Genomic DNA, 26,147 nt, shown 5'->3' on the forward strand with positions numbered 1-26,147 from the left:
CTGACATATCAAGAAAGATTGGATCAACTGGGCTTGTATTCACTGGAGTTCAGAAGAATGAGAGGGGATCTCATGGAAACGTTTAAAATTCTGACGGGTTTAGACAGATTCGATGCAGGACAAATGTTCCCAATGTTGGGGAAGTCCAGAACCAGGGGTCACAGTCTAAGGATAAGAGGTAAGCCATTTAGGACCGAGATTAGGAGAAACTTCTTCACCTGGAGAGTGGTGAACTTGTGGAATTCTCTACCACAGAAAGTTGTTGAGGCCAATTCACGAAATATATTCAAAAAGAAGTTAGATGTAGTCCTTACTACTCGGGGGATCAAGGGGTATGTCGAGAAAGCAGGAATGGGATACTGAAGTTGCATGTTCAGCCATGAACTCATTGAATGGTGGTGCAGGCTCGAAGGGCCGAATGGCCTACTCCTGCACCTATTTTCTATGTTTCTATGTTAATGGACCCACATTCCCCTTTACCATTCTCTTTCTCTCAATATATTTATACGACTTTTGCTGTTAGTTTCATGGACAATCTACCACATTCACATCATTCCACCTCCCATGAATCCTCCCACCATATTATTTTGAACTGTTTTATTATACGAATTTATGCAATGCCAAATCTATAGAAGAAGCAATGAATGGGCATGTGTAGATCATACCGCTCCCTAGCCGCGTGTTTATTAATACAACTAGAGAAAGTTCACTTAATCAGCTTGGCTCAGTGATGGCACTCTCCCCTCCAAGTCAAGTCGCAATCCAGGACTTGAGCACATGATCTTGACTGGCACTTCAGTGCAGTTAGCGTTTAAGATGCCATATTTCGGATGACATTTTAAACCAAGGTACAATCTGTCTGTTCAGGTGGATACAAAAGATTCTGTGGTACTACTTTAGTATTATTCAATACATTAGCCACATGCTAAACATCCGTAAGACAAAGGTCCTCCACCAGCCTGTCCTCGCCTCACAGCACTGCCCCCACCCCCAGTCATCAAGATCCACGGCACGGCCCTGGACAACGTGGACCATTTCCCATACCTCGGAAGCCTCTTATCAACAAGAGCAAACATTGATGACGAGATTCAACACCGCCTTTAGTGCGTCAATGCAGCCTTTGGTCGCCTGAGGAAAAGAGTGTTTGAACACCAGGCCCTCAAAACTGCCACCAAGCTCATAGTCTACAGGGTTGTAGTAATACCCATCCTCCTGTATGGCTCAGAAACATGGACCATGTACAGTAGACACCTCAAGTCGCTGGAGAAATACCACCAACGATGTCTCCGCAAGATCCTACAAATCTCCTGGGAGGACAGACGCACAAACATTAGCATCCTTGACCAGGCCAACATCCCCAGCATTGAAGTACTGACCACACTTGATCAGCTCTGCTGGGCAGACCACATTGTTCGCATGCCTGACACAAGACTCCCAAAACAAGTACTCTATTTGGAACTCCTTCACAGCAAATGAGCCAAAGGTGGGCAGAGGAAACATTACAAGGACACCCTCAAAGCCTCCCCGATAAAGTGCAACATCCCCACTGACTCCTGGGAGTCCCTGGCCAAAGACCGCCCGAAGTGGAGGAAATGTATCTGGGAGGGCGCTGAGCATCTCGAGCGGAAGGAGAGAGCAGTAAATGTGTCCCACCTACCCTTTCCCTCAACGACTATCTGCCCCACCTGTGACAGGGACTATGGTTCTCGTATTGAACTGTTCAGCCACCTAAGGACTCATTTTAAGAGTGGAAGCAAGTCTTCCTCAATTCCGAGGGACTGCCTATGATGATGATGATGAGCCACATGTGGCTAATTGGGCATCCAAATGTGGCTAATTACATTTACTATTAGTAAATAAAAATGAGTAATAGACACATCGTTGCACATTGATCTCAATACTCACATTTGCATGGTGTATGCATGCATACTTTACTTTTTGTGCATTTGTTGGTAAAATGGTAAGACGTAAAGTAGAAAGCGAGTTTGTTTTTTTAAATTGTGCAAGTGCTTTACTTCCTTGATTAGTGGATGGTGGTAGATGTCTGTTAAGTACAGTTGCCCGTAATGTGTAAGCGTATGTAAGGCATTTTCTATTGAAATTTGTGGCTAAAATGGTGTTACCTGTGGCTAGTCCATGATTTCTGTTGGATAACTCTGCACTATTTGAAGAAAAATGCAGTTCTCCCACTTCCCCAACAACAGTCCAACAGCACCATAACAGAGTAACTGGTCATTAATCTCTGTTGCCTTTTGTGAGACCTTGTGCACAAATTGGTTGTCATGCTTGATTTTAAAACAAGTGTGGCTACATTTCAAAAGTAATACATTAGATTTGAAGCCTTTTGGAATATCCTGAGGAACTGAGCTTCCATGCCTCTTCTAGATAGCTAATGCAATTCTTAGCATTGAAGAATCCGTGCTCATAGGGAAATATGAAAGTGCACACAAAGTCAAATGTTACAGTTACTCCAGGCAGTATTCCTTTAGATCAACAGGATTAGGCCCATATCTTTGATGTCATTGATGATTAAAGAGTCTCAACAAAGACTTGTGTATTTTGTTTCATTAATATATAATTACTTCATGGAAATCTAAATGATGATAATGGGATTATATGATATAATGGACGAATGTTCCCAGTTAGTTTACCTCATGAAGTAATATCAATTTGTTTCAAGCTAGTACATAGCTCTGCCTATTACCTTGGTATGAATTCCTGCCAACCAGCTTTGTAATATGGCACTTGCATAGCTTGTTGCATTCGATTACAAACAAGTTAATGGCTTAGACTCCCAAGACATGCACTCCATCATCTCCATATGTGCATTGACCGTGCTACTGTACTTTGGTATTTAGATGTGAAACTGTAATCCTCCAGAGTCTGAGGCAAAATTCAATACTGAACATATCTCTGGTAGTTTGAACACGGCAAAAGTAACAGTTTAGCCACCAGCAGGCTGTGTTCAAAACAAATTATTTTTTTAAAAAAATTAGCCATCCAAATGAAATATAAATTTGGCAATCAAAAAATGTAAAGAAATTGGCATCTTTATACTAAATTTATAACATGCTACACTGCTAGGGAAAAGAGTATAGCCATTAAAGAAGCATTTCTTAGGCATGGAGCATCAAAAATTATTGACCCTGAAATTGCGGTTTCCCTGACAGGGTAATTCATTTGAAACTCTCTGCAACTTCCGGGTTTCCACATGCACTTGCACATGCACGAAATCCAGAACTTGCACTCTGTCAGGAACGCCTTGACAGATCACCCAAACCACATGGCAAATCAGTATTTCTGATGCAGAGTTGGGCTATTTGCCCACAAAACTCTTATAACTGCTAAAAGCAGGTGTAGGGCCTACTTTCATCAGTGTAAAGGTATATATAAGCCTTAAATTAAACATTTAAAAATCAAAAGTTATGCACATACACTATAAATTAATTTATTCAAATATTGGCCCGGATTACAATGTTTAAAATTATTTATCAAAACATTTCCGAGCTCTCATTACTATCAATGAAAATACCTCTAAAATCAAATAAAACACAAACATAAATAAAAAAAACTTCACTTTTTTTAAATGAATAGAAATTGCATTAAATTAAATGTTTTAGAGAAAAATTTATTTTTTTCAAATTAAAAAGAAATGTTTTAGTCGTGTTAAAAATAAACTTAAATTCATAGCCAGGGTTTTTAATTAAAAAAATTATTAATAACATTTATTTTTTCTATCTAGTAAAACTCTTACACTGATAAAATCAGGCATAAGAGTTTGAAGGACATTCGTTGGGCAAGAGTTGGACAAACAGCCTAAATCTCCGCCCGTGAAGGCCCTTCTTCCAGGGATGCATTGGAACTGTCAAAATAAATTTTAAAAGTTCGCAAGTGCTGGATTTTGGCACTTGTGCATCACGCGCCGAAAACTGGCACTTGCGGGGCCACTACGGGTGCGTGAGCACATTGCACGCGCCCGTAGAGACCACGATTTTTGGCTCGACATTTATAAGTACAGCTATGTAAGAGAGGGAGCATTGCTTAGCAAAAATGGTGGAACTATACATTTCAGCCAGTGTAAATAACATTGAGCAGGAAGGGGTTATGAAAGGAAGCAGCACACAATCTCCCACAATAAATGCAGTGTAGGTGTTGTGATTCTTATGAAATTGTGGTTTGTGATAAGAATATAAATGCTGCCTTAAATTGATATCAGAGACTCTAGTTATAGAAATCACTGCAGATGTTCTCAGAAGCAATATGCGGCATTTGACTTCAAAGAAGAAGAAATTTTATTGGTTGCCTTAATTCTGTTCAGAAATATTTTCAGCCAAGTACTACAAGCAATATTGCTTTTATAATGAAGTGAAATGTATATGAAACCATGTTGCAGGAGATTTGGACTTTGTGCAATAGTGTAAAACCAGTAATGGAGAGTCGGCAGCCCTTTTTACCTCGCTATCGAATAACTTCAATGGAAGTAAATGTCATGATAGAGGTAAAAAGGGCTGCTGAATCGCTATCACCCATATTACACCATCAAGATCTACCACATTGTCCCTCACTGCAAAGCAAATGGAAATGAAAATTTAGCACTGTTGTTTTCAAAACGATCAACATAAAATAATATTTTAAATATTTTATATTTGCACATACAATACTGACTGCTCAGCCAAGAAGGATGCTTGGCCAACTCATCTAATCCATAAAAGCTTGTACTTTATGATGAGTATTAATTTATTCCAGAATCTACTGACCTTAAAGATATTTAAAAAAAATTATGATCAAAGTTCAAATCCCAGTGTGTTAATTGACATTCAGATTTCTCATTCACACAGTATCCCTGATGATACATTTTGAATGTTTCTGCTGTTTAGTCTGTGGGAGGGACAACTAATTGGTCAGGGTGTAAATTATTTCAGCTCATCACTTTCTACATTACTGAAGAGCATATTACAATAACGCCACAGAGATACAGCTTTGATTGTGTCTGTGGAAATGTCACTGGACTGAGCATTCTCAGTTCACCGTTCCTTTAACCTCTCAGTCCTGAATTGGAGTTCAGCACAGAGTGATAGGTTTAAAACCAGTTCTATCTATAAACTATAAGTGTCTTAATTTATTTGTTGCGGAAAAAGAAAGACTTGTATTTATATACAGGCATAAGGTCCGAAATCCAGAATCCTCAGGACCGAATCCGTTCTGGTTTTTGGGTTTTTCCAGATTTCAGACAAGAAAATCAATAGTCTGAATTCCGGAATCCTCAACCAAATCCACGCCAGGTTTTGAGCAGCGAGGTCCGAAATCCGGCAAAATCCAAAATCTGGCACGGATTCAGTCGAGGATTCCGGATTTCAGACTTGATTTTCTTATCTGAAATCCGGAATCCTCAACCGAATCTGTGCCAGATTTGGGGTTTTACTTCAAAAATATCCAATTTTCGGACAATAATTCTGGATTCTGGCCAACTCCATCAGCTATACACAAAATGTCCAGTTTTCGGACAATTCTGGTTTTCGGAGTTCCGAATTCGGGACGCTGCACCTCTAGTGTCTTTCATGACTTCAAGATGTCCCCAAAGCACTTTACAACCATTTAAGTACTTTTGAAGTGTTATCTGAGGACATGACAAGCACAAGGTAAGCCCGATGTTCCCTAGAGTTTAGAAGAATGAGGTGATCTCATCGAAACACATAAAATTCTTTCCCCTGGCTGGGGAGTCCAGAACTAGGGATCACAATCACAGAATAAGATGTCAGCCATTGAGGACAGAGATCAGGAGAAATTTCTTCACTCAGAGAGTGGTGAATTTTTGGAATTGTCTACCCCAGAGAGTTGTGGATGCTTCGTCAATTAATATATTCAAGAGAGAGATCAATAGATTTTTGGATACAAAGGGAATCAAGCGATATGGGGATAGTGCAGGAAGGTGGAGTTGAGGTAGAAGATCAGCCATGATCTTATTGAATGGCCGAGCATGCTCAAAGAGCCAAATGGCCGACTTCCGCTTCTATTTCTTATATTCTTATGCAAGTACAAGTTCATTATTTTTTTCTTAAAAAGGACTTGAATTTGCATGACCTCAGGACATCCCAAAGTGCTTTACAGCCAGCCAATGAAGTACTTTTGAAGTGTAGTCACGATTGTAATGTAGGAAATGTGGCAGCTAATTTCTGCACAGCAAGATCCCACAAACAGCAATACTGATCAGATCATCTGTTTTAGTGGTTTTGGTTGAGGTATAAATATTGGCCAAGACCAAGGAGAACTCCCCTGCTCTTCTTCGAAATAGTGCCATTCTTAGGCAAAATTTATTAGAGCACTCTCAACCTGGTAGTTAGTGGGAAAAATGCACAGCACAAATCTGTTGGTGGATAGGTCCTTAGTCAGAAAAAGTAGTATTACTGTATCAGCAGCTTGAGATATGTTCAATTTAATGGGAACAGTCATTTAAACATGAGGTTGCATGGAAAGCACGTATGTGACCCACAAAGACAAAAGGCATGGACACCCCTGTAGGAGGGGTGCTCTTCTGAAGTTAAGATGAATTCATATTACTCGGGTGGTGTATAGGAATCTACCTTGCATCTAAACTACAACTATTCCTACTTGGGCGCACTTGATTTCCAGAGAGAGCAAACAATTGTTGGGGAGGGGGGCGGGGGAAAGAGAATGTTCCGACTCCTTGATAAACAAAAAAGGTAACCTTTTCTTTCCCAAAAAGTGAAAAACAAATCATTGGAGAACAGACAATATAATCACAGTCAACTTGATGCAGTCTGCAAAATTAGTTTGATTACTGCATAATTTGTAGAAACATAGAAACATAGAAAATAGGTGCAGGAGTAGGGCATTCGGCCCTTCGAGCCTGCACCACCATTCAATAAGATTATGGCTGATCATTCCCTCAGCATCCCTTTCCTGCTTTCTCTCCATACCACTTGATCCCTTTAGCTGTAAGGGCCATATCTAACTCCCTCTTGAATATATCCAATGAACTCGCATCAGCAACTCTCTGCGGCAGGGAATGCCACAGGTTAACAACTCGCTGAAAGAAGTTTCTCCTCATCTCAGTCCTAAATGGCCTACCCCTTATCCTAAGACTGTGTCCCCTGGTTCTGGACTTCCCCATCATCGGGAACATTCTTCCCGCATCTAACCTATCCAGTCCCGTCAGAATCTTATAAGTTTCTATGAGATCCCCTCTCATCCTTCTAAACTCCAGTGTATAAAGGCCCAGTTGATCCAGTCTCTCCTCATATGTCAGTCCCACCATCCTGGGAATCAGTCTGGTGAACCTTCGCTGCACTCCCTCAATAGCAAGAACGTCCTTCCTCAGATTAGGAGACCAAAACTGAACACAATATTCCAGGTGAGGCCTCACCAAGGCCCTGTACAACTGCAGTAAGACCTCCCTGCTCCTATACTCAAATCCCCTAGCTATGAAGGCCAACATACCATTTGCCTTCTTCACTGCCTGCGGTACCTGCATGCCAACTTTCAATGACTGATGAACCATGACACCCAGGTCTCGCTGCACCTCCCCCTTTCCTAATCTGCCACCATTCAGATAATATTCTGCCTTTGTGTTTTTTGCCCCCAAAGTGGATAACCTCACATTTATCCACATTATACGGAATCTGCCATGCATTTGCCCACTCACCTAGCCTGTCCAAGTCACTCTGCAGCCTTTTAGCGTCCTCCTCACAGCTCACACCGCCACCCAGTTTAGTGTCAGCTGCAAACTTGGAGATATTACACTCAATTCCTTCATCTAAATCATTAATGTACATTGTAAATAGCTGGGGTCCCAGCACTGAGCCGTGTGGCACTCCACTAGTCACTGCCTGACATTCTGAAAAGGACCAGTTTATCCCGACTCTCTGCTTCCTGTCTGCCAACCAGTTCTCTATCCAAGTCATTACATTACCCCCAATATCATGTGCTTTAATTTTGCACACCAATCTCTTGTGTGGGACCTTGACAAATGCCTTTTGAAAGTCCAAATACACCACATCCACTGGTTCTCCCTTGTCCACTCTACCAGTTACATCCTCAAAAAATTCCAGAAGATTTGTCAAGCATGAGTTCCCTTTCATAAATCCATGCTGACTTGGACCGATCCTGTCACTGCTTTCCAAATGCGCTGCTATTTCATCTTTAATAATTGATTCTAACATTTTCCCCACTACTGATGTCAGGCTAACCGGTCTATAATTATCCGTTTTCTCTCTTCCTCCTTTTTTAAACAGTGGTGTTACATTAGCTACCCTCCAGTCCATAGGCACTGATCCAGAGTCGATAGACTGTTGGAAAATGATCACCAATGCATCCACTATTTCTATGGCCACTTCCTTAAGTACTCTGGGATGCAGACTATCAGGCCCTGGTGATTTAGCGCCCTTCAATCCCATCAATTTTCCTAGCCTGATTCCCAGGATGGCGGGACTGACATATCAAAAAAGACTGGATCAACTGGGCTTGTATTCTCTGGAGTTCAGAAGAATGAGAGGGGTTCTCATAGAAACTTTTAAAATTCTGACGGGTTTAGACAGGTTAGATGCAGGAAGAATGTTCCCAATGTTGGGGAAGTCCAGAACCAGGAGTCACGGTCTAAGGATAAGGGGTAAGCCATTTAGGACCGAGATGAGGAGAAACTTCTTCACCCAGAGAGTGGTGAACCTGTGGAATTCTCTTCCACAGAAAGTTGTTGAGGCCAATTGTCTAAATATATTCAAAAAGGAGTTAGATGTAGTCCTTACTACTAGGGGGATCAAGGGGTATGGCGAGAAAGCAGGAATTGGATACTGAAGTTGCATGTTCAGCCATGAACTCATTGAATGGCGGTGCAGGCTCGAAGGGCCGAATGGCCTACTCCTGCACCTATTTTCTATGTAAAGCAATTTCCCGCTTTATAAGGATATCCTTCAGTTCCTCCTTCTCACTCGACCCTCGGTCCCCTAGTATTTCCGGAAGGTTATGTGTGTCTTCCTTCGTGAAAACAGAAACAAAGTATTTGTTTAATTGGTCCGCCATTTCTTTGTTCCCATTATAAATTCACCTGAATCTGACTGCAAGACCTATGTTTGTTTTCACTAATCTTTTTCTCTTCACGTATCTATAGAAGCTTTTGCAGTCAGTTTTTATGTTCCCAGCAAGCTTACTCTCATACTCTATTTTCCCTCTGCTAATTAAACCCTTTGTCCTCCTCAGCTGTATTACAAAATTCTCCCAGTCCCCAGGTTTGCTGCCTTTTCTGGCCAATTTATATGCCTCTTCCTTCGATTTAACACTATCCCTAATTTCCCTTGTTAGCCATGGTTGAGCCACCTTCCTCGTTTTATTTTACTCCAGACACGCAATTGTTGAAGTTCATCCATGTGATCTTTAAATGTTTGCCATTGCCTATCCACTGTCAACCCTTTAAGTATCACTTGCCAGTCTATTCTAGCCAATTCACGTCACATACCATCGAAGTTACCTTTCCCAAGTTCAGAACCCTAGTCTCTGAATTAACTGTGTCACTCTCCATCTTAATAAAGAATTTTACCATATTATGGTCACTCTTCCCCAAGGGGCCTCGCACAATAAGATTGCTAATTAGTCCTTTCTCATTACACATCACCCAGTCTAGGATGGCCAGCCCTCGAGTTGGCTCCTCGACATATTGTTCTAGAAAACCATCCCTAATCCACTCCAGGAAATCCTCCTCCACCGCATTGCTACCAGTTTGGTTAGCCCAGTCAATATGTAGATTAAAGTTGTCCATGATAACTGCTGTAACTTTATTGCATGCATCCCTAATTTCTTGTTTGATGCAGTCCCCATCCTCATTACTACTGTTTGGTGGTCTGTATACAACTTCCACGAGGTTTTCTGCCCTTTGATATTCCGTAGTTCCACCCAGACAGATTCCACATCATCCAAGCTAACTTACTATTGCATTAATTTCCTCTTTAACCAGCAACGCCACCCCACTTCCTTTTCCTTTCTGTCTATCCTTCCTAAATGTTGAATACCTCTGGATGTTGAATTCCCAGCCTTGGTCACCCTGGAGCCATGTCTCCGTGATGCAAATTACATCATATCTGTTAACTGCTATCTGCGCAGTTAATTCATCCACCTTATTCCGAATACTCAGAAATTTCAGCTAATCTACTTTAACAATTCAACAGAAAGGTCTGCTGTGTGACTTATCCTTAACTATTTTGTGGTCTGTTTCTGAGAGCATTAATATATGTATGCAAATCATTCTGAATTATTACAGTGCAAGATGGCCCTTTATTAATAGTGGTCCCTGTGATCGATAAGTTGGATAACTGAAAGCAACAATTCACATGAATTCTGCTGACAAATCATTATTTCTGGAAGCTTTTCACGGTTGAGTTATCATTAACAAGTCACAGTAATAAAAGGATAACAAGTTAAAGCTACTGCAATCAAGACTGTATGGCGAGTTATCAAGTGAAAGGATTCCACACTTTATATATTGCACTTCAGGATGTAATTAACTCAATGTTAATTTTGGAGTACCTGGCATTGGTTGTTATTACCTCAGACCGACTTTTCGAAGAATTTGTGGTGAAAACCAATGCTATTAATAGCACAGATCTAATTTGGTTAGTATGCTGTTCCATCTTGAGCGCAGTTCAAATGATTCTGAAGTAAAAAAATACTTATGTGCTCCAAAAAAACCTCTATTTGCAGACTGGGTATTGCTTATTCTGAGCAATAATATTTGGTAAATTTTTAGGTAGACATAGACAGACAAACAATCAACTGCAAATCATCGCAACAAATTTCCAATGATTTTATTACAATCGTTGATTGCTCAGTATGGGGCCATTGCACAACAACTGAAAGGAGGATCCTTACAGCTAATGTCAATCATGATAATTTGCTTGATCAAAAATAGAGAAAAAATTTAAATAACCTGCCCGTGCCAGCTGCACAGTATAAAGGACACTGGATAGGAGAGAGATTTCCCAGTAGTAATTTCATCCCAGGATTCAGATGATGGACGCAAATTGTTTGAGATTCCTTCTGGTGGTTTATGCAATATCGGAATCTTTCAATGAGTAGACTGTCTGGTAATCACTTCCAATATCAATTATTGTCTCCATTTATTTCTATTTACTTTTCTGGGACCTATTAATGAATATAAAAATCATTCTTTCACTGGTACATCATCAAGGGGGATGGAGTATAAAAGCAGGGAAGCCATGTTACAACTGTACAGGGTATTGGTGAGACCACACCTAGAGTACTGCTTACAGTTTTGGTCTCCTTATTTAAGGAAGGATATACTTGCATTGGAGGCTGTTCAGAGAAGGTTCACGAGGTTGATTCCTAAGATGAAGGGATTGGCTTATGAAGAAAGGTTGAGCAGGTTGGGCCTATACTCATTGGAGTTTAGAAGAATGAGAGGTCATCTTATTGAAACATATAAGATACTGAGGGGGCTCGACAAGGTAGATACAGAGAGGATGTTTACACTTGTGGGGGAATCTAGAAGTAGGGGGCATAGTTTAAGAATAAGGGGTTTCCCATTTAGAACTGAGATGAGGAGGAATTTCTTCTCTGAGGGTCGTAAATCTGTGGAATTCTCTGCCCCAGAGAACTGTGGAGGCTGAGTCATTGAATATATTTAAAGTGGAGATAGTCAGACTTTTGAATGATAAGGGAGAGAGCGGGCAGGGAAGTGGAGCTGAGCCATGATCTTATTAAATGGCGGAACAGGCTCGAAGGGCCAATGGCCTACTCCTGCTCCTATTTCTTATGTTCTTATCACAACATTTAGACATCACAAAATCACAAACTCATGAGGAACCTTGTTAGACTTATTGCTCATATCATATATTAATAAAGCTGGTTATAACATGTCTTCAATATATTCTCTCATGTTTCATGTGTTAGTTTGTTTATTCGTTCAGGGGACGTGGGCATCGCTGGCATGTCCAGTATTTATTGACCATCCCGGATTGCCCTTGGTAGCAGTGAGTCAGCTTCTTCAACGGCTGCAGTCCATGATACTTCTTTGTAGCGGTTTGGTCCAACTGAGTGGCAATTTCAGAGGGCAGTTAAGAGTCTGTCTGGAACCACATTGTTGTGGGTAAGGACGGCAGATTTCCTTTTTACAACAATCCGGTAGTTTCATGGTCATCATTACTAATATTAGCTTTTTAAAAAAATTTCAGATTTATTTAATTAAATTCCCCAGCTGCCAGGTGAGATTTGAACTCATGTCTCTGGATTAGTCCAGGTCCAGATTATTAGTCCAGTAACATTACCACTGTGCTACCATACCCCTTCTAGAATATTCTATTTAATCCTAAAAATGACCTGAAAATGGAATAAAAACAGTTCCAAGTTTGAGTCCATGGGCTAGAAGTTGCAGTTTCTGGGCAGTATTGGCCATTTTGGGCAATAATCGGGTTGGCGAGAAATTGCCCAGCTGAGTTACGGTGGCGGTTTTGAAGTACCATTGGGGAGTGGACCGCCAGTGCGGACTGTCCACAGATCGCCACGGCGCGATATTTGGCTCCGCGGTGACCCGTAGGTAAGTATAAAAAAAAACGCCCACGAGAATCGGCAGAGCTGAGCGGTTGGTGAGTAGCTCTGCAAGAAAAAGGTAAATCATTGGTTTTTTACTCATTATTTTAAAATTCTGTTGTGGTGATTTAAGTTAAAAAGATCCTGAGAATATTTTTATGATTTTTTGTTCTATTTTTTGAAAAAAATATTTTTAGTGTTTTTCTCCTCCGAGGCCCAACCCGCAACCTCGGAGTAAATTTTTAGTGAATTTTTAAATGATCGCCCATTTTCTTTAAGAACCGCCCAATCGACCCTAAATTCCACTCTTTCGCTGAGAATTGGGGTTGCAATGCCCATTTTTTTCATTCTGCAGATTTTTGTTTTGGAGAAGTTTTCACCGGTGATAATCTTGGGAGTCTTTTGAGTGGCAATCGGGCGCTGGTGGGTTGTTAGGAAATTCTAGCCCTAAGACACTAAAGAATTTTAGTCCTCATTTTGCCATAAAGAATCTTACAGACTTCTTGTTGCTGTCACTGAAGAATAAAGAAATGGGGAAAAAAGCCACACAGAGATTAATAGTTCTGTCCTTGAATTATTATAGACCTCTTCTGCTGCTGTGTCTCTGTTCAATAGGAAATAATTTCATTGTAGACTTGCTATGTATCGATCTATCTATTGTCTGGTAGAGTTCATGTGCAGTTGACTTTTGCATTGGTATCTTAGTACAGATCATCTCCCTGTAAGTATAAAGTGGAGTAGATTCGACAAAATGTTTTTCCCAATAGTTATTTTCGCTTGAACTGCCAGGTTTTTTGCATGCTACTTAGAGCAATATTTAATGTCAACAGCTAGTCATTAAAGACTGCTGCAAAATTACCTGTATTTGTGATCAGAACTTATTGTATACACCCCAGTGGCTCTTTTGCTGCAGCCTTATACTTCTGATCAGAGAACCGAGGTTTGAATCCCGATCTTGTTTAATATTTAGTGGGTAATTTTACAAGTCTGTGCTGCTAGCTTGGTGCCGAGCCCACTGCCAGCACAAAGTGAAAATTCGAGTATGCTCTGCCCACAGTTTTCTGACCATTAAACTTAATCGTGAGCAGTGCATTCCTAGTAGGAACATGAATCGGCCATTTAGCCCCTGAGCCTGTTCGTTCATTCAATTAGATCATGGCTGATCTGGATCTCAACTCCATTTACCCATCTTGGATCCATATCCCTAATACTCATATCTAAAAAAAAATTCCAATACGCGCTGCCAGGAGTAAGAACATAATAAGAAATAGGAGCAGGAGTAGACCATTTGGCCCCTTTAGCCTGCTCCGCCATTCAATAAGATCATGGCTGATCTAATCCTGGCCTCAACTCCACTTCCCTGCCCGTTCCCCATAACCCTTGACTCCCTTATCATTCAAAAATCTGTCTATCTCCACCTTAAATATATTCAATGATCCAGCTACCACAGCTCTCTGGGGTAGAGAATTCCAAAGATTCATGACTCAGTGAGAGAAGAAATTCCTCCTCCTTTCCATTTTAAATGGGCGACCCCTTTTTCTGAAACTATGCCCCCTAGTTCTAGATTCCCCCATGAGCGGAAACATCCTCTCTGCATCTACCCTGTCAAGCCCCCTCAGAATATTATAGGCACACTCTTAAAACCACCCTTTAACTCAGCTTCTTTCAGTGACTGGGTTTCAGAACAACAGTAAGAAAGTGAAACCATTAAAGCTACTATCTACATTGCATACTACGCTGAAGAGCTATAAATGCCTGGCAGTACATTACCAGGCAGTAATTCAATCAAGCAGTTCTGCTGACATTCTTGAACTGCTCAAGCTTCACTGTCAATGCGCTCGATTGAATTACTGCCTTGAGCACAATGATGTAATGCGTTGCTAACCATCTATTACATATAGATTATTATGGAGTATTTCTCTGATCTATAGTATAGTATTTCTGTGTAAATCAATATCGTGTATTTCCCAGTTACCTGATGTGAACTTGAGAGTATTTTAACAGGATGCAGAGGCTGAAGGTAATTACTGTTGTTTCTAAAACAGGCTTGTGATGGACAAGTGATTCTGAAGCATGCCCATGCATACCACCTTAAAAATATAAACTTTTCTGTTCTTTATTTAAATCTCAAAAGATGAAAATCATAAGTAGCTGTTCTTTACAATAAAGATTTGAAAATGGAAAGATGCAAAAAGCAGTGATATTTTCATGCATTTATTATTTGTCCTAATTCACCTCTCATAATAGTACTTCATGGGCAGTGATTTGATAATAAGAACATAAGAATTAGGAGCAGGAGTAGGCCATCTAGCCCCTCAAGCCTGCTCCGCCATTCAACAAGATCATGGCTGATCTGGCCGTGGACTCAGCTCCACTTACCCGCCCACTCCCCGTAACCCTTAATTCCCTTATTGGTTAAAAATCTACCTATCTGTGACTTGAATACATTCAATGAGCTAGCCTGAACTGCTTCCTTGGGCAGAGAATTCCACAGATTCACAACCCTCTGGGAGAAGAAATTCCTTCTCAACTCAGTTTTAAATTGGCTCCCCTGTATTTTGAGGCTGTGCCCCCTAGTTCTAGTCTCCCCGACCAGTGGAAACAACCTCTCTGCCTCTATCTTGTCTATCCCTTTCATTATTTTAAATGTTTCTATAAGATCACCCCTCATCCTTCTGAACTCCAACGAGTAAAGACCCAGTCTACTCAATCTATCATCATAAGGTAACCCCCTCATCTCCGGAATCAGCCTAATGAATCATCTCTGTACCCCCTCCAAAGCCAGTATATCCTTCCTTAAGTAAGGTGACAAAAACTGCACGCAGTAACTCCAGGTGCGGCCTCACCAATACTCTATACAGTTGCAGCAGGACCTCCCTGCTTTTGTACTCCATCCCTCTCGCAATGAAGGCCAACATTCCATTCGCCTTCCTGATTACCTGCTGCACCTGCAAACTAACTTTTTGGGATTCATGCACAAGGACCCCCAGGTCCCTCTGCACCACAGCATGTTGTAATTTCTCCCCATAAGGGAATTAAGGGTTACGGGGAGTGGGCGGTTACGGGGAATTAAGGTACTTAAGGAAATTTCTCCCCATAAGGGAATTAAGGGTTACGGGGAGTGGGCGGGTAAGTGGAGCTGAGTCCACGGCCAGATCAGCCATGATCTTGTTGAATGGCGGAGCAGGCTTGAGGGGCTAGATGGCCTACTCCTGCTCCTAATTCTTATGTTCTTATTATCAAATCACTGCCCATGAAGTACTATTATGAGAGGTGAATTAGGACAAATAATAAATGCATGAAAATATCACTGCTTTTTGCATCTTTCCATTTTCAAATCTTTATTGTAAAGAACAGCTACTTATGATTTTCATCTTTTGAGGACCTCAACCGTGGCTATCAAGGGAAATCAGGGATAGTATTAAAGCCAAGGAAGTGGCATACAAATTGGCCAGAAATAGCAGCGAACCTGGGGACTGGGAGAAATTTAGAACTCAGCAGAGGAGGACAAAGGGTTTGATTAGGGCAGGGAAAATGGAGTATGAGAAGAAGCTTGCAGGGAACATTAAGACGGATTGCAAAAGTTTCTATAGATATGTAAAGAGAAAAAGGTTAGTAAAGACAAATGTAGGTCCCCTGCAGTCAGAATCAGGGGAAGTCATAACGGGGAACAAAGAAATGGCGGACCAATTGAACAAGTACTTTGGTTCGGTATTCACGAAGGAGGACACGAACAACCTTCCGGTTATAAAAGGGGTCGGGGGGTCTAGTAAGGAGGAGGAACTGAGGGAAATCCTTATTAGCCGGGAAATTGTGTTGGGGAAATTGATGGGATTGAAGGCCGATAAATCCCCAGGGCCTGATGGACTGCATCCCAGAGTACTTAAGGAGGTGGCCTTGGAAATAGTGGATGCGTTGACAGTCATTTTCCAACATTCCATTGACTCTGGATCAGTTCCTATGGAGTGGAGGGTAGCCAATGTAACCCCACTTTTTAAAAAAGGAGGGAGAGAGAAAACAGGGAATTATAGACCGGTCAGCCTGACATCGGTAGTGGGTAAAATGATGGAATCAATTATTAAGGATGTCATAGCAGTGCATTTGGAAAGAGGTGACATGATAGGTCCAAGTCAGCATGGATTTGTGAAAGGGAAATCATGCTTGACAAATCTTCTGGAATTTTTTGAGGATGTTTCCAGTAGAGTGGATAAGGGAGAACCAGTTGATGTGGTATATTTGGACTTTCAGAAGGCGTTCGACAAGGTCCCACACAAGAGATTGATGTGCAAAGTTAGAGCACATGGGATTGGGGGTAGTGTACTGACATGGATTGAGAACTGGTTGTCAGACAGGAAGCAAAGAGTAGGAGTAAATGGGTACTTTTCAGAATGGCAGGCAGTGACTAGTGGGGTACCGCAAGGTTCTGTGCTGGGGCCCCAGCTGTTTACACTGTACATTAATGATTTAGATGAGGGGATTAAATGTAGTATCTCCAAATTTGCGGATGACACTAAGTTGGGTGGCAGTGTGAGCTGCGAGGAGGATGCTGTGAGGCTGCAGAGCGACTTGGATAGGTTAGGTGAGTGGGCAAATGCATGGCAGATGAAGTATAATGTGGATAAATGTGAGGTTATCCACTTTGGTGGTAAAAACAGAGAGACAGACTATTATCTGAATGGTGACAGATTAGGAAAAGGGGAGGTGCAAAGAGACCTGGGTGTCATGGTACATCAGTCATTGAAGGTTGGCATGCAGGTGCAGCAGGCGGTTAAGAAAGCAAATGGCATGTTGGCCTTCATAGCAAGGGGATTTGAGTACAGGGGCAGGGAGGTGTTGCTACAGTTGTACAGGGCATTGGTGAGGCCACACCTGGAGTATTGTGTACAGTTTTGGTCTCCTAACCTGAGGAAGGACATTCTTGCTATTGAGGGAGTGCAGCGAAGGTTCACCAGACTGATTCCCGGGATGGCGGGGCTGACCTATCAAGAAAGACTGGATCAACTGGGCTTGTATTCACTGGAGTTCAGAAGAATGAGAGGGGACCTCATAGAAACATATAAAATTCTGACGGGGTTAGACAGGTTAGATGCAGGAAGAATGTTCCCAATGTTGGGGAAGTCCAGAACCAGAGGTCACAGTCTAAGGATAAGGGGTAAGCCATTTAGGACCGAGATGCGGAGGAACTTCTTCACCCAGAGAGTGGTGAACCTGTGGAATTCTCTACCACAGAAAGTTGTTGAGGCCAATTCACTAAATATATTCAAAAAGGAGTTAGATGAGGTCCTTACTGCTAGGGGGATCAAGGGGTATGGCGAGAAAGCAGGAATGGGGTACTGAAGTTGAATGTTCAGCCATGAACTCATTGAATGGCAGTGCAGGCTAGAAGGGCCGAATGGCCTACTCCTGCACCTATTTTCTATGTTTCTATGTTTCTATTCAAATAATATTCCCTTTGCCTATTTTTTTTTCCAAGGTGGATGACCTCACATTTTCCGACATTGTATTCCATCTGCCAAACCTTAGCCCATTCGCTTAACCTATCTAAATCTCTTTGCAGCCTCTCTGTGTCCTCTACACAACCCGCTTTCCCACTAATCTTTGTGTCATCTGAAAATTTTGTTACACTACACACTGTCCCCTCTTCCAGGTCATTTATGTATATTGTAAACAGTTGTGGTCCCAGCACCGATCCCTATGGCACACCACTAACCACCGATTTCCAACCCGAAAAGGACCCATTTATCCCGACTCTCTGTTTTCTGTTAGCCAGCCAATTCTCGATCCATGCTAATACATTTCCTCTGACTCCGCGTACCCTTATCTTCTGCAGTAACCTTTTGTGTGGCACCTTATCGAATGCCTTTTGGAAATCTAAATACACCACATCCATCGGTACACCTCTATCCACCATGCTCGTTATATCCTCAAACAATTCCAGTAAATTAGTTAAACATGATTTCCCCTTCATGAATCCATGTTGCGTCTACTTGATTGCACTATTCCTATCTAGATGTCCCGCTATTTCTTCCTTAATGATAGTTTCAAGCATTTTCCCCACTACAGATGTTAAACTAACCGGCCTATAGTTACCTGCCTTTTGTCTGCCCCTTTTTTTTTAAACAGAGGCGTTACATTAGCTGCTTTCCAATCTGCTGGTACCTCCCCAGAGTCCAGAGAATTTTGGTAGAATGCATCTGCTATAACTTCCGCAATCTCTTTTAATACCCTGGGATGCATTTCATCAGGACCAGGGGACGTGTCTACCTTGAGTCCCATTAGCTGTCCAGCACTACACCCCTAGTGATAGTGATTGTCTCAAGGTCCTCCCTTCCCACATTCCTGTGACCAGCAATTTTTGGCATGGTTTTTGTGTCTTCCACTGTGAAGACCGAAGCAAAATAATTATTTAAGGTCTCAGCCATTTCCACATTTCCTATTATTAAATCCCCCTTCTCATCTTCTCAGGGACCAACATTTACTTTCGTCACTCTTTTCCGTTTTATATATCTGAAAAAGCTTTTACTATCTGTTTTTATGTATTGCGCAAGTTTACCTTCGTAATCTATCTTTCCTTTCTTTATTGCTTTCTTAGTCGTTCTTTGCTGTTGTTTAAAATTTTCCCAATCTTCTAGTTTCCCACCAACCTTGGCCACCTTATACGCATTGGTTTTTAATTTGATACTCTCCTTTATTTCCTTGGTTATCCACGGCTGGTTATCCCTTCTCTTACTGCCCTTCTTTATTACTGGAATATATTTTTGTTGAGCACGCTGAAAGAGCTCCTTAAAAGTCCTCCACTGTTCCTCAATTGTGCCACCATTTAGTCTGTGTTTCCAGTCTACTTTAGCCAACTCTGCCCTCATCCCACTGTAGTCCCCTTTGTTTAAGCATAGTACGCTCATTTGAGACACTACTTCCTCACCCTCAATCTGTATTACAAATTCAACCATACTGTGATCACTCATTCCGAGAGGCTCTTTTACTAGGAGATCATTTATTATTCCTGTCTCATTACAAAGGACCAGATCTAAGATAGCTTGCTCCCTTGTAGGTTCTGTAACATACTGTTCTAAGAAACAATCCCGTATGCATTCTATGAATTCCTCCTCCAGGCTACCCCGTGCGATTTGATTTGACCAATCGATATATAGGTTAAAATCCCCCATGATTACTGCCGTTCCTTTTTCACATGCCTCCATTATTCCCTTGATTATTGCCCGCCCCACCGTGAAGTTATTATTTGGGAGCCTATAAACTACGCCCACCAGTGACTTTTTCCCCTTACTATCTCTAATCTCCACCCACAATGATTCAACATTTTGTTCATTAGAGCCAATATCGTCTCTCACAACTGCCCTGATATCATCCTTTATTAACAGAGCTACCCCACCTCCTTTCCCTTCTTGTCTATCTTTCCGAATCATCAGATACCCCTGTATGTTTAATTCCCAGTCTTGGCCACCCTGCAACCACGTTTCTGTAATGGCCACCAAATCATACCCATTTGTAATGATTTGTGCCATCACTCATTTACTTTATTTTGAATGCTGCGTGCGTTTAGGTAGAATGTTTTAATACTAGTTTTTAAACCATGATTTTTAGTTTTGACCCCTCCTGCAGCCCCTATATATTCAGTAGCCCTTTTTGTTTTTTGCCTTGGGTTTCTCTGCCCTCCACTTTTACTCATCTCCTTTCTGTCTTTTGCTTTTGTCTCCTTTTTGTTTCCCTCTGTCTCCCTGCATTGGTTCCCATCCCCCTGCCATATTAGTTTAACTCCTCCCCAACAGCACTGGCAAACACTCCCCCTAGGTCATTGATCCGGTCCTACCTAGGTGCAGACCGTCCGGTTTGTACTGGTCCCACCTCCCCCAGAACCGGTTCCAATGCCCCAGGAATTTGAATCCCTCCCTGCTGCACCACTGCTCAAGCCATGTATTCATCTGAGCACATAGGATTGGGGGTAGTGTACTGACATGGATTGAGAACTGGTTGTCAGACAGGAAGCAAAGAGTAGGAGTAAATGGGTACTTTTCAGAATGGCAGGCAATGACTAGTGGGGTACCGCAAGGTTCTGTGCTGGGGCCCCAGCTGTTTACACTGTACATTAATGATTTAGATGAGGGGATTAAATGTAGTATCTACAAATTTGCGGATGACACTAAGTTGGGTGGCAGTGTGAGCTGCGAGGAGGATGCTGTGAGGCTGCAGAGCGACTTGGATAGATTAGATGAGTGGGCAAATGCATGGCAGATGAAGTATAATGTGGATAAATGTGAGGTTATCCACTTTGGTGGTAAAAACAGAGAGACAGACTATTATCTGAATGGTGACAGATTAGGAAAAGGGGAGGTGCAAAGAGACCTGGGTGTCATGGTACATCAGTCATTGAAGGTTGGCATGCAGGTGCAGCAGACGGTTAAGAAAGCAAATGGCATGTTGGCCTTCATAGCGAGGGGATTTGAGTACAGGGGCAGGGAGGTGTTGCTACAGTTGTACAGGGCATTGGTGAGGCCACACCTGGAGTATTGTGTACAGTTTTGGTCTCCTAACCTGAGGAAGGACATTCTTGCTATTGAGGGAGTGCAGCGAAGGTTCACCAGACTGATTCCCGGGATGGCGGGACTGACCTATCAAGAAAGACTGGATCAACTGGGCTTGTATTCACTGGAGTTCAGAAGAATGAGAGGGGACCTCATAGAAACATTTAAAATTCTGACGGGGTTAGACAGGTTAGATGCAGGAAGAATGTTCCCAATGTTGGGGAAGTCCAGAACCAGAGGTCACAGTCTAAGGATAAGGGGTAAGCCATTTAGGACCGAGATGCGGAGGAACTTCTTCACCCAGAGAGTGGTGAACCTGTGGAATTCTCTACCATAGAAAGTTGTTGAGGCCAATTCACTAAATATATTCAAAAAGGAGTTAGATGAGGTCCTTACTACTTGGGGGATCAAGGGGTATGGCGAGAAAGCAGGAATGGGGTACTGAAGTTTCATGTTCAGCCATGAACTCATTGAATGGCGGTGCAGGCTAGAAGGGCCGAATGGCCTACTCCTGCACCTATTTTCTATGTTTCTATGTTTCTATCCTGCGATTCCTACTCTGACTCACACGTGGCACTGGTAGCAATCCCGCGATTACTACTTTTGAGGTACTACGTTTTAATTTAGCTCCTTGCTCCCTAAATTCGTCTCGTAGGACCTCATCCCTTTTTTTACCTATATTGTTGGTACCAATGTGCACCACGGCAACTGGCTGTTCACCCTCCCTTTTCAAAATGTCCTGCACCTGCTCTGAGACATCCTTGACCCTTGCACCAGGGAGGCAACATACCATCCTGGAGTCTCGGTTGCGGCCGCAGAAACGTCTATCTATTCCCCTTACAATCGAATCCCCTATCACTATTGCTCTCCCACTCTTTTTCCTACCCTCCTGTGTAGCAGAGCCAGCCACGGTGCCATGAACTTGGCTGCTGCTGCCCTCCCCTGATGAGTCATCCCCCTCAACAGTACCCAAAACGGTGCATCTGTTTTGCAGGGGGATGACCGCAGGGGACCCCTGCACTACTTTCCTTGCATTGCTCTTCCTGCTGGTCTTCCATTCCCTAGCTGGCCCGAATAGTGTAATGCTCTCGAATTATTTCAACGTTGTCCTTTATGTTCTGTGGCAAGCCATGCAGAACATCACACAGTAATGGTGAGTTTCAGGTACTGTCCACTGGTTTGAAAGCATACCATAACGGGAGTTGAAGGTTATCCCACACTCCTGAATGAAGTGGAGGGACACAGTTATATATTTCCCCCTATATAGTACTTCAGTACTACCACCCAGCTGGGAAAGGTGAACCAATCTAGGATGCAATGACCATAAAACTCTCCCGAGCTGCTATCAGTGCTGCTCCATGAGATTCTGACTGAAGATACACTTCTGCGAAGCAGGGGTGGGCCTGTCAGTTTTCTCAAGTTCGACCCCAGGTTACAACACTTTGCTGTTGCACAATGCACATTTCATATCTCAGCCGTAAATCAGCTAATTACACCCAGTAAGGGTTCTCAACTTTATTCTCAGTTGAGGCTGAAAACCAAACTTGGGCCTGCCAATGCTCTAGTTGTTTTGTCCATTAATTTGCAAGGTTTTTATTTCTATTTCCACAATATCTGCTTGGTTTTTGGTTTCATAATTGTAAGTATTAATCTCAAAGCTGCTAATAAACAAGAATTCAACATAGTTAGGGCAGAATAGGCCACAGCTTGTATTTCAATGGTCAAACTAGTTAAACTCTTAATAAAAATAAATCAGTTGTAAGTTTACTATAACTGATATTGGCCTGGAATTTGCGGTCAGCAGGCAAGCACCCGAGGTACACTTCACACGAGAATTTCGCAATCTGTGTGTCGAGAACTTTGTTTATTCCCAACATTCAATTCAAAGTTGGTGTCGGAGGAAGGACTTTAAATTCCCAATATTTGGGACCGCTTCTGGGGTAGATGGGACCTGTCCAAACCAGATGGGTTGCACCTCAACAGCGCCAGGACCAATATCCTCACGGGGAGATTTGCTAGTGCTGTTGGGGAGAGTTTCAAATAGGAGGATGGGAACCTGAGAACAAATTCAATACGGAAGGAAGTAAAGCTGAAATTTGAAAGCAAGAATGAAGAAAGTGAATCTGTAAGACAGAGGAAACAAGGGTTAGTAAGTAATAATCAAGGAGGTCTTCCTGTGCTAAATGGTATATATTTCAATGCAAGGAATATAGCGAATAAGGCGGATGAGCTGAGAGCACAGGTAGACACTTGGGAGTATGACATTATGGCCATTATTGAGACATGGCTGAAAGAGGGGCAGGTTTGCCAGCTCATTGTTCCTCGTTGCAGCATTTTTAGACAGGACAGAAAGGGGGGTAAAAAAGGGTGGGGGGGTCGTGATATTGATTAAAGAAACTATTACAGCTGTGAGGAGGGATAAAATATTAGAGGGATCATCAAATGAGGCCATATGGGTCAAACTGAAAAATAAAAAAGGGGCGATCACACTGCTGGGCGTGTATTATAGATCACCAAACAGTGGGAGGGAGAAAGAAGAGCAAATATGTAAGCAAATTTCTGTGAAGTTCAAAAACCATAGGGTAGTAATAGTAGGAGATTTCAACTATCCTAATACTGATTGGGACAAATATAGTGTGAAGGGTATAGAGGGAGTGGAATTCCTAAAATGCATTCAAGAGAACTTTTTTTAGTCAGTATGTAACAAGCCCAACATGAGAGGGGACGGTTCTGGATTTAGTTTTGGGGAATAAAGTTCGGCAGGTGGAAGGGGTATCAGTGGGAGAGCACTTGGGTGCCAGTGTCCATAATTCAGTCAGATTCAAGGTAGTTATGGATAAGGACAAAGATAGACCAGGAATAAAAGTCCTAAATTGGGGAAAAGCTAACTTTGCTAAGTTGAGAAGTGATTTGGCCAGAGGACTGGAAAGAGCAACTTGTCAGTAAATCAGTGTCTGAACAGTGGGAGGTGATCCAGAGGGCTCAGGCCAAACATGGGCCCTTAAAGAAAAAGGGTGGGAATAACAATTCTAGAGCTCCCTGGATGTCTAGGGACTTACAGGGGAGGATAAAGAAAAAAAGGGAAGCTTATGTCATATACTGACAGCTTAATACTGTAGAATCTCTGGAGGAGTATAGAAAGTTCAGAGGTAAAATTAAAAAGGATATTAGGAATGCTAAGAGAGAGCATGAAAAATTCTTGGCAAGTAAAATCAAGGAAAACCCAGAGATGTTCTATAAATATATTAAGAGCAAGAGGATAACTAAAGAAAGGGTAGGGCCTATTAGAGACCATGAGGGTAATCTGTATGTGGAAGCAGAAGATGTGGGTATGGTTCTTAATGAATACTTTGTGTCCGTTTTCACAAAGGAAACGGACAATGCAGATACTACCATCAAGGAGGAGTGTGAAATTCTGGATGAAATAAACATAATGAGAGAGAAGGTATTAAAGAGTTTAGCGGCTTTGAAAGTGGATGCTCCCAGGCCGGATGAAATGCATCCCAGGCTGTTGAGCAAAGCAAAAGAGGAAATAGCAGATGCCTTGACCATCATTTTCCAGCCCTCTTTGGATTCAGGCATGGTGCCAGAGGACTGGAGGACTGTTAATGTGGTACCATTGTTTAAGAAGGGAGAAAGGGATAGGCCTGTCAGCCTAACCTCAGTGGTCGGAAAATTATTGGAAAAATCCTGATTAATCTTTGCCTTTCTAAATGTAGATTTATCCTAGGATAAATCTACATTTAGAAAGGCAAAGATTAATCAGGGACAGTCAGTATGGATTTGTTAAGGGAAGATCATGTTTGACTAACCTAATTGAATTTTTCAAGGAGGTAACCGGGAGGGTCGATGAGGGTAGTGCGTACAATGTAGTGTATATGATGTAGTGTATGATGTAGTGTATGATGTAGTGTATGATGTAGTGTATATGTAGTGTATATGTAGTGTATATGTAGTGTATATGTAGTGTATGTTGTAGTGTATGATGTCGTGTATATGGGCTTTAGCAAAGCTTTTTATAAGGTCCCACATGGCAGACTGGTCACGAAAGTAAAAGCCCATGGGATCCAGGACAAAGTGGCAAGTTGGATCCAAAATTGGCTCAGAGTTAGGAAGCAAAGGGTAATGGTTGATGGATGTTTTTGTGACTGGAAGGATGTATCCAGTGGGGTTCCGCAGGACTCAGTACTGGGTACCTTGCTTTTTGTGATACATTAATGATCTCATTTTGAATATAGGGGGTATGATTAAGAAGTTTGCAGACGACACTAAAATTGGCTGTGTGGTTGATACTGAAGAGAAAAGTCATGGACTACAGGAGGATATCAATCTACGTGTCAGATGGGCAGAACAGTGGCAAATGGAATTTAATTTGGAGCAGTGCGAGGTATAGCATTTGGGGAGGGCTAATAAGGAAAGGGTATACACATTAAACAGTAGGCCACTTAGAAGTGCAGATGAACAAAGGGACCTTGGAGTGCTTGTCCACAGATCCCTGAAAGTAGCAGGCCAGATGGATAATGTGGTTAAGAAGGTATACAGAATGCTTGCCTTTATTGGCCAAGGCACAGAATACAAGAGCAGGGAGGTTATGCTTAAATTGTTTGATTCACTGATTAGGCCACAGCTGGAATACTGTGTGCAGTTCTGATCGCCGTATTATAGAAAGGACGTAATTGCACTGGAGAGTGTGCAGAGAAGATTTACTAGGATGCTGCCTGGAATGGAGAATCTTAGCTATGAGGACAGATTGGATAGGCTGGGTCTGTTCTCCTTGGAACAGAGGAAGCTGAGAGGAGACCTCATTGAGGTGTATAAAATTTTGAGGGGCATGGATATAGTGGATGGCAAGGACCTATTTCCCTTGGTTGAAGGGTCAATTATGAGGGTGCATAGGTTTAAGGTAGTTGGTGAAAGGTTTAGAGGGGATTTGAGGGGAAGCTTGTGGGGGTCTGGAACTCACTGCCTAGAAAGGTGGTACAGGCAGACACACTCATCGCATTTAAAAGGTGCTTGGATGGGCACTTGAAGTGCCGTAACCTGCAGGGTTACCGA

At 42.1% G+C, this 26,147-nt stretch overlaps 1 protein-coding gene across 7 annotated transcripts in view; it reads right to left on the minus strand.

The window, feature by feature from the left end:
* thsd7ba (thrombospondin, type I, domain containing 7Ba) overlaps positions 1-26,147 on the minus strand; it is a 1,512,301-nt gene that overhangs the window by 946,457 nt on the left and 539,697 nt on the right. The window lies entirely within an intron of this gene.

Source organism: Pristiophorus japonicus, chromosome 3, assembly GCF_044704955.1.
Source record: "Pristiophorus japonicus isolate sPriJap1 chromosome 3, sPriJap1.hap1, whole genome shotgun sequence".
Taxonomy (NCBI): Eukaryota; Metazoa; Chordata; class Chondrichthyes; family Pristiophoridae; genus Pristiophorus; species Pristiophorus japonicus.